We start from the raw sequence: 9,828 nt of genomic DNA, 5'->3' as shown, positions 1-9,828 counted from the left end.
AACTGCTATTTTGGGCTGCATTAATAGAAGCATAGCTTCCAAATCATGTGAAATACTAATTCCCCTCTACTCAGCACTGGTTAAGCCTCATCTGGAGTGCTGTGTCCAGTTCTGGGCACCACACTTTAAGAAGGATACAGACAAACGGGAGAGGGTTCAGAGGAGGGCAACAAAGATGATCAGGGGACTGGAAACAAAGCCCTGGGAGGAGAGACTGAAAGAACTGGGCATGTTTAGCCTTGAGAAGAGAAGGCTGAGGGGAGATATGATAGCGCTCTTCAAGTACTTGAAAGGTTGTCACAGAGAGGAAGGCCAGGCTCCCTTCTCGATCATCCCAGAGTGCAGGACACGGAATAATGGGCTCAAGTTACAGGAAGCTGGATTCTAGCTAAACATCGGGAAAAACTTCCTGACTGTTAGAGCAATATGACAATGGAACAAATTACTTGGGGATGTAGTGGGTTCTCCCATGCTGGAGGCATTCAAGACGAGGCTGGACAGCCATCTGTCAGGGATGCTTTGACTTGGATTCCTGCATTGAGCAGGGGGTTGGACTCGATGGTCTTGCAGGTCCCTTCCAACCCTACTATGCTATGATTCTACTCTGAATGGCAATGGTTCCTCAGAATCTTGTGCAGAGAGAGGCCTTTGACACCACCTCCTAACCGAGCTTTTGAACTGGAAATTCCAGGAACGGAACTTGGGATCTTCTGCAGGCGAAGTATGTGCCTGGCCTTTGAGCTATGGCTCCTCCGCGAAGAGACCTACCTTCATAACCTTGACATTCTTGGGAGGCCATTCTAGCTAGTCTCTTGGGAATACTAAATGCTTACACCTCTCTCTTCTCAGCCTGAGTATAATTCAAGCCTAGAAAGGAAAGAAAGTGCAGAAAATAAGGATGACAGCAGATCATGGCAAAACATGTCAATTGTTGTGAAATTATTGTCAGCACTGTTGTTACCATTTTTTTAATCTGCTAGTTAAGGTAATTATTACTGCATTACTGATTTCAATATTATCATTTACTTCTGAATGGGATATATATTTTTAATTATATATTGATTTATGAAACTTGAATGACTTGTTATATTATTTGAGCAGACACACACTGTTTTAGTTACACTTGGCTTGTTTTTGTGCACCTAAATTGTATTTTGATGGTCTGCGGACTGCAATAAACACAATTTGATTTAAGTATTATCATTGCCTCTGTATTCCTTGCTTCCACACAAACTTGGGGATTCTTCATCCACAAGATATATCTGTGAGACAAACTGTCAAAATTAATTTTTACTATAATAGTGATGTATGGTTGAGATATTGCCATCTTGTGATGAGAGCTGAAGTGGTAAGGTAAGGGAGGAACAAGATGTGATGCATGACATGGGGCTACTGCTGAAAATGGCAGTCCTGTATGGAATTATCTCCCTGTAACATTTAAGCAAGCTTACCATGTTGTTTCCCTGCCCTAACTCCATATCATGCACTGCTGGTAGTGTAGCTGGAAAGAAAATGGGAGCAGGCGTAGACAGATCTGCTTAAATGTAACAGGGAGAGGATAGAACACAGGGATCTATTTTTGCCAGTAGCCTCGTGTCAAGCATCACATCTAGTTCCACCTTCAGCTGGCTAAGCAAGTATCCTGAAAAATTCTCCCTCTACAGCCCGCTTCTGCATAAGAATTGACATGCTGGATCAGACCAAGGGCAATGAGTTATGCTGTAGTAAAGAATTCTACAAATCAACCTTGTATTTATGCCCTACCCTGGTGGCCACAGGTGACCAGGAATTGAGAGCAGGTATGGATTTCCAGGTAGGTGAGTGAACAGGGGCCCCATCTACACCGGGTTTTTACTCTAGGGCAGGTGCAAGTCGAGGTCCCTTGTGATAGATGACACAGTCGTGACTGTGGTCATGCCATCCGTGGTTTTCACCTGGAAAATGCGGAGTTCCAAGAAGGGATTTTTTGGTGATTTTTTGGGTTTGCTGCGGGTTTCCCCACGGTTGCGGGCCATCTGTTCCTTCCCTGAACTGACTTTGCATTTTGCAGTGGGCGTGTCGTAGGCATGTGTAGTGCCTGCGTCACCCTGTGACATCCCTTTACTCCCCCATCCCTTCGCAGCTGTGCAGTTACAGAGGCACAGAGGGGCATTTTCATCTATTTAATCACACTTTCACACAGTTTTGTGCAGCTTCATATCTTTGCAACGGTTGTGGATTCAGTACCCAAGGGCGGAGGGGGGGGGTCTTGAGGGAGGACCAACTTCGCTCTGGCCACCATTTCAGAGCAATGGCTAGGCACGTAGCGCTCACGCTTGTGAGTGCGAACCATCGCAAGAGTCTCAGGCTGGGGAACTGACAAACTGATGGTGCAGAAATGAAGGAGCACAAACCACCACGTTTTACCTAAAAAGGGACGGGAAGACACAGCAGAGCCCCTCAAGTACAAAACAGCCTCTGAAGTGTTGCACCCCCACACTCACAGGGCTGCACAGCTGCGCATTTCAGTAAGATGGCACAAAAAAGGGCACGGTGAGTCTATAAGGGAGGCGCGCAGTACATCGTGAGTGTATTGCAGGGCATGCCAACTCGAAGCCGAATTGCTGCACAGTTGTGACGGGGTGGGGGTCAAAGTGGTGCCATATAGATGGGGCCCAGAGCTGGTGGGAGAGGGAAGGAGCCACCCCATCCCTCCTCCACACCCAGCATGGAAACTAAGCAGGCTGCCAGAGGAGAGAAGCCCCCTCTGCCTCACCCAGCATAGAAACACAGCGTGATGCTGCAGGAGGGACCTAGCTCTCTTTCCATCCTCTGCCAGCCCCAGCAGGCTAGTAATTTTTTTCTGCAGGCTAGTAACTTTTGTGGGCTTCTTTACAAAGCTGCTATCAGTTAATGATGTGTGAAGAAGGTATTCCTTTTACCTGACCTCAGTCTATCCCAGTTCAATTTTATGAGTTTTAGTATTATGGAAGAGAAGGAAAATGATACACTCTCTATTTACTCCTTCCATATGTTTTTTTTAAAATATGATTATATATATATATATATATATATATATATATAAACAATTCATCAGCAATTCATTAACAATTCAATAATATAAAAAACCAGAGAAGGGTGGACATCTTGTGGGGAAATTCACTGAGGATAAACCCATGGATAGATAGATGATTGTAGTACAGCAAGTACAATTCATACAATCAACAGTAAGTGTAAAATATATATGGGCTCATATGTCAACAAACAAAAACACTTTCCATATTATTCAAACTCGTATACGTATACCTCTATCGTGTTGTTGTCCTCTCCCCCCCCCCAGGCACTTACTAGTGAGTAAGCCCCATTTAACACAGAGATGTATGTCTGAGTAGCCAGTTGCCTTTTTGCTAAATACAATAAAATAAATAAAAACTTTAAAAAATGAACAAACCAGCCTCTGTATTTATAGGGAAGGATGCTCTGAGCCCCTGATAATTTTGGTTGCCCTTTTCTGTGCTGTCCTGTTTCCAGTGTACAGTATCGAGCCAAAAGCCCATATCTGTTCGCTGGATATTGGCTTGGCAAGCTCAAAAGGACAAATAAAATCCTCCCAGTCTTACCTTTCTGACTTGCCTGGATGTCTTCTGCTAAACTGAATCACAGAGCTGTCTGGGAATAGCTGGAGGTGAGTTCCTAGTTAATAAGTAGATGAGAGAATTGAAACTAGGCTCATAAAGAGAGAGACTTTAGATCTGGCCAAACAGAAAACAAGCCAATGCCTTCATATCATCACCTTTTCAGATATGGGTGGGGGTGGGGGTGGGAGCTTCCGCCTCTTCCAAGAGCAGTACACTCTAGAAATGGTGCTAAAATAAAAGGGGAAGGCGGCTCTTGGTGGCACATATAGGATGCCTTTCTAAGATCAGCTAATGTAACTGCCCATAAACAGAGCTAGTGTGGTGCAGTGATTAGAGTGTCAGGCTAGGACTGGGGAGATCCAGATTCAAATTCCTACTAGACTCTGAAACACTGGGGGTGTTTCCAGATGAAGCTCGTATGGTGTGATTGACAATGGCTGAGTTGGGGTGATCATGGGGGGGAGCGGTGGCTTCTTCCTCCACCCCCGCATGCGCTGCGCATGTGACCACCATTTGCAAAATTACCCACAATGCAGCATGGGTTGCCATGTCGACCGCACGCAGCGCAGTACACAGGGATGGTGACTTCTTACCCATCCTACAACTCCTACCACAAGCCATGAGTTATGGTGTGGGTAAGAAGCCATCCCTGTCGTGCACTGCGCCAGGTTCGGAACCAACCCACACTGCATCACGGGTAATTCTGCAAATGGCGGTTGTGTGCACAGCATGTGCAAGGGTGGGGGAAGAAGCCACGGTAGCTTCTTCTCCCCCCATGATTGTCCGAACCCGGCCATTGTCTTCCACTTCTAACCCTCACATGTTTTCTCACTGCTTCTTCTGTCTTTTCTCTTACTGGCAGAAAATCCATTAGGGAGAAAAAGACAGAATAGCTGCACAATGCCTTCCAATCGCACTGGGAGCCCTTCCGCCTGGATGACCTTGGGCTAGTCACTATTAGCATAACTAGCCCACAGGGTTGTTGTGAGGATAAAATGGTATTAACAATAATACTACCAATCGGTCAGCCATTTGGTCAATAAAGCATTCAAAATATGTATATATTGAGGGTGCAATCCTATGCATGTTTAGACAGAGAAAAGGCCAACAGCTCCCACCATGCCCTAGCCAGCATGGCTGGTTGAAAGGATACTGGGAGTTGTAGGCCTTTTCTCTGTCTAAACATGCATAGGATTGCGCCCTAAATCTATCAATTTTTCCAGTGGTTCCCATGGCCTGGGATAAAAGTGGCAAGCATCCAACTAGCTCTTTCTGGCCCATTTGCACCTGCAATAAATCAAAAATATTGGGGGTTTTTTGGTTTGTTTTTAGCTTTCTAGACTGTTATCTTTGCTGTTTTAAATCTGTATTTTAAATCTCCACATTGCTGCTAGGTTTTACTCTGGTTTTACTCTGGTTGTATTGTTATATTGTGGTTTTAATGTTTTTATATTTTATATTGTTTTACTGTGTGCTTTTTGGTTTTGATTTCTGTGAACCACCCAGAGAGCTTCGGCTATTGGGCGGTATAGAAATGAAATAAATGAATAAACCTCCTTAAACAACTATTTAGCCATGTGATCAGTTGTTTCACACACTGCTGTTAGTGGCTAAGACTTTAAGGTTATGTTTTGCCATGTCCTTTGAAAGGCACCTTCTCAGGAGATTGCTGTCAAGATGCCCCTGTTGCCTACTGAATCCTCCAACAGCCAGAATCAGCACTCAGACAAAAGTGCTGCTTTCCAAGGCTTTAATTCCATTCATCCCAATGAAGCATACAGATACTAATTGCCTGAGACTCAGAGGAACTACAAAGGAACAGCCATCTAGGGGTTTCTAAGGGTTAGGACATCCATTGATCTCCATTTGGGAAAAACGTGGCAACTCTCTGAACTTAAGGGGTGGGAGGGGAAGATCTCCCCCTCTCCCGTGATGCTTCTGGGCGCAGCTGTTGACGTCAAGCCAGTCGGGCTGAGCACCGAAGCTTGGCCCCTGCGATCTCTCACTTGTGCCTGCACCTGTGCCTCCTGTCTAAAAGCTCAAGTTGTCCCTCCCTTTCCATGCCTGGGTCACTGTCGCTCCCAGGGATGTGAATGGGGGGGGGGCTCCCCCTCCAGCTGCATCTCCGAAGTCTGAGAGAGTTCCTCCCCCATGAATTGTATCTCTTCCTCAGAATAAGAGCTGCCTTGGGACTCTATGAGCTCGGATACAGCCCTGACAATTGCCCATTTAAGCTATCCGGAAACACCCTCCACAAAAAAAATCTCATTGACCTTTTCTGTTCAAACATAAGGCATAGAAACTACAGTAAGACTTAAGAAGATCATTTCAGGCTGATTTGAGTAGGGGAGGGATGTATGGAAGTGTATGAGAGGCAGGGGAGAGCCCCATTGATAAAAGGAAAAAGGATGCCATAAGGAATAAAAATAATCCTGTTTGCATCAGTCAGGGGTGTGGAGAAGGCAGATATAGATCTACTGGTAGATTTCTGGGCGATGTGCCCCAAGGATTTCTGATTCCCAGTTGTTCAACAATAGCAGCAACTTCCCCCATCGTAAATTATACTACTGAAATGAAGAAAACTTGGGATAACTAGGAGTGGACTTCTGTGTGGAAGGACTATGCAGTCCGTTCAGTTCTGGTACTCAAAATACATTCCTGGGTTCAGAATTCTTTAATTCTAAGTGTATGTTCTTAATTTCACCAGGCCTCTGGTTAGTAAATCTTGAGGTTGTAGTAAAAAAACAAAGCAGATCCCACAAGCCTGACTGCCCACCCCTGGCCCAAGTTCTTATTGGTGTGTTTCTATTACAGAACAAATTGTCAGATTAAAGGTATATGACATGGCTCCATTAATTTATGAGCAATTTCCATAATCTCAGATGGGAAGAAGAAGGATGTAATAAATACTGATCTAATACATAAGGTAGCCATGTGTCCTCTTTTACAAAGGACAATCCTCTATTTGAAAGGCAGCCAGAGGACAGTCCTCTGTTTTAAAGGCTGTCCCGTCCAAGTCTGTTTGAAACAACCATAAGAAGGGAGAGCCAGCAGGGACCTTGAAATTGCCCATCCACAGCACTTGGGGCTTCTTCACATGGAGCTTTTATCCTGCTATTGAGATTGCTCACTCAAAGAAGTTGGCAGGCCCTTAATTAATTAATTAATTACATTTCTATCCCGCCTTTTTTCCCTCCTTAAGGAACCCAAGGTGGCATACATAGTCCCCCTCCTCCTGCATTTTATTCTCACAACAACCACCCTGTGAGGTAGGTTGACTGGCCCAGTGAGCTTCCATGGCCAAGTGGGGACTAGAACCCAGATCTCCCAACTCCCAGTCCAACACTCTAGTCACTGCACCACACTGGCTCTCTTTAGATGACACCATTAAATCTCCTGCACTAAATGACCTTTATTTTGTTTTTAAATAGATCAGAGATAATGAGCTATCAAATTACCCCGCTAGTAAAGGAAAAGCTGCAAGAAGAGGAGCAAGATCAATGAACCATACGGAAGACTCAGATAAGGGGGAGAAGGAGGGGGAAAGGAGAGGGGGGAAAGGAAGCACGTGTAAAGGGAGTCTGTTGTGATCCTGCATTTAAAAGAGAAGCAGAGAGCCCCATTTTAAATGAGGGATTTTAGGCTGGTGCAGAGATGCTCTTGGACGGCAGACTGAGGAGGCAGGCTCATCCACTCCCAGTCTTCAGCTCTATGGTGGGATGCACTGTATTTCTATTTAAATTATTTGTGCTGTGAACTGCCCAGAGAGCTTTGGCTATTGGGTGGTATAGAAATGTAATAAACAAACAAACAAATCTTTTAAAATATGCATCTGTGTATACAAATCAGCAGATGCCAATTTTATGCAAATTGCCACCCTCATTGCGGTGACGCATGTCCTCTTTTTCTGGTGATTCATAAGTGGCTGCCGTAACAATAACATACCTCTCTTTTCACAACGTATACAGAACATAATGTATTCTGGCCGGCCAAACTAGTGGTTAGCCTGCCTAGAGTATGCATCCAGCCTATGCTCCAGAAACTATAGCATCATAGTCATGATCCTATGCACTGGTTATTTTCACATACATAGAAAGCTGAGATCCGGTGGTTTTCTTACAAATGGGCCGAAACTTCCTGGAGATGCATGGAAATCTAGCAAGAAGTGCTATAAATAAATGGAGGGGAAAGCTGGCGAGTTTTCAGCTGGGCTCGGCTGCTTGGCTGTGGCGTGCTAATGCCACTTTCAAGGTTAGGGACGTGAATGTTCAGGAACGATGCCATCAGGCTAGGGAGAAATAATGAACAATTGTAAAGTCTCTAGGAAGATGCAAATGGACATCACAATAGCTACGAGTGTATTTGTTACATGTTTGCCCTGCAATTATACTTGAAGCCTGTCATTTTAGATATAAGGTTTAGAAGACTATCTGCTGGGCAAAACAGAGTAGTAAAGATAGCCATCAACTGCCTTCCATTACTCCCAAATAGCAGTATTCATAGTTTCGGTTACTATTGTGTACTGATCTGCATAGAAGGTCTGTGCAATCCCATCTCATTTGACAGATACACATTTGCTTGGGGATAATTGATGTCAAAGCTAATAGCAATTCACATCCTGTTAATCAGATGTTAATTAGCCCACCTGCTACCTTCCCTCACTGATTTTCTATAAATCAGGATATTTAAATTACACTTTTGGTCCCCCTAGCTCATAAAGGTGAATGTAGAATGTTTGCCTCCGCTGCCTTATAGTAGTCCCATCATCTTTCATCACATCACATGGCACAATCCTAGAGATTCTTTTTGCACCATCCACCATGTCAGAAATTATTCTAGAGTGATATTGCAATGAACACGAATGAAGCTTCACCGACCTGCTGTATTTCTTCTGTATAGCCACCAGATGTCAGCAGATCATGTACAAAACTGGGCTTGGCAGCAATAAGACAATTTGTTTGGATATTCAGCTTCAGTTTTTATCACAGATCTAGGGTATGCTTCTAGCGCAGTTTGATATGTAATGAAAGTAGACCTGGATCAGGCCAGTTCTGGAAAACAACATCCAAACAAATCTTAATTACCTTGCCATTTATTCACCACCTTGTATTTGGGTTATTCTTTATGTGTCACATCACAATATTAAGGATCCTGTATTTGCACCAACAAAAATGTATTTGTGTGCCTCATTGGGATGCATGTACTATTTCAGTAAATTAAGAGGGTCGTCCCACTCATGGAACATATTTCCAGGGTCCCTTCACAGGATGCTGTGCAGTCAGTACATCCGCATTCGCCCAGTGTGTCCACATTCCTGGTGGCCAGTTATAGTATTTGTTCCAAAAGCATTAAGAGAAGAGAGTAAACCTTTGTCATACCTAGCAAACCCATAGATGTAGGATAACCTGAATTGTATGAAGGAATGGGTATCTAATTTTAAAATCAATGGAATGATTTTCAAAGCATTTTTTTCTTTTGAGGGAAGAGGACACATTTTGCAGTTACTCAATAGGGTGTCCTCTTATGTGTTATGAGAAAAGCGGAAATGCTTCAGAGGACATAGATTTGCATGACATTTGCATATGCTAATTTATATGTACAGATGCACATTTAGAAATAATTATTATAATTTAAATAGTAATCAAATAACCTGCTTTAGACAGGATTCCTGCACTGAGCAGGGGGTTGGACTCGATGGCTTAAATGTCCCCTTCCAACTCTATGATTCTATGAATACATCTCACCATAGTGTTAAAGACAGTGATCAGGTGAGCTGTGTGTGTGCTCAGTTTGCTGTCCAGGTACAAACTGTTGATGTGCCCCTGTTGGCTGTTCCTTCTGATTATTCTTTATTATTACACAAGGCTTCGACTGGAGAGCCCTTCAAATACTGGATGCCTTTGAAGAGAGGACCATCCTCTGACAGCCCTTCAAATAGAGGATTGTCCTCTGTAAACTAGGACACATCACAGAGTGGCTGACATATGCTACTTCACAGAGGTCAGTCACTGCAGAAAGCAGGATGCACCTGCCACCTATGACTGAAGCACATGGGCAACTGACCCTTGAAGAAGGCGAGAGGAGACGTATGCTGTTGACTCAGGAGACGAACGCAGATCTAGGTCTCAGAAAATACACAAGGTTGATTTCCCTTTCTTAGATACCCCCAGCAGTGACACATCATTTTTGTTTGTTTAAGAGCAACTGGAGT

The sequence above is a fragment of the Heloderma suspectum genome, chromosome 7 (genome assembly GCF_057233095.1).
Source record: "Heloderma suspectum isolate Gila_16-S chromosome 7, 16-S_ref, whole genome shotgun sequence".
Taxonomy (NCBI): domain Eukaryota; kingdom Metazoa; phylum Chordata; class Lepidosauria; order Squamata; family Helodermatidae; genus Heloderma; species Heloderma suspectum.
The sequence above is the reverse complement of the archived record's forward strand: the minus strand, read 5'-3'. Positions refer to the sequence as shown.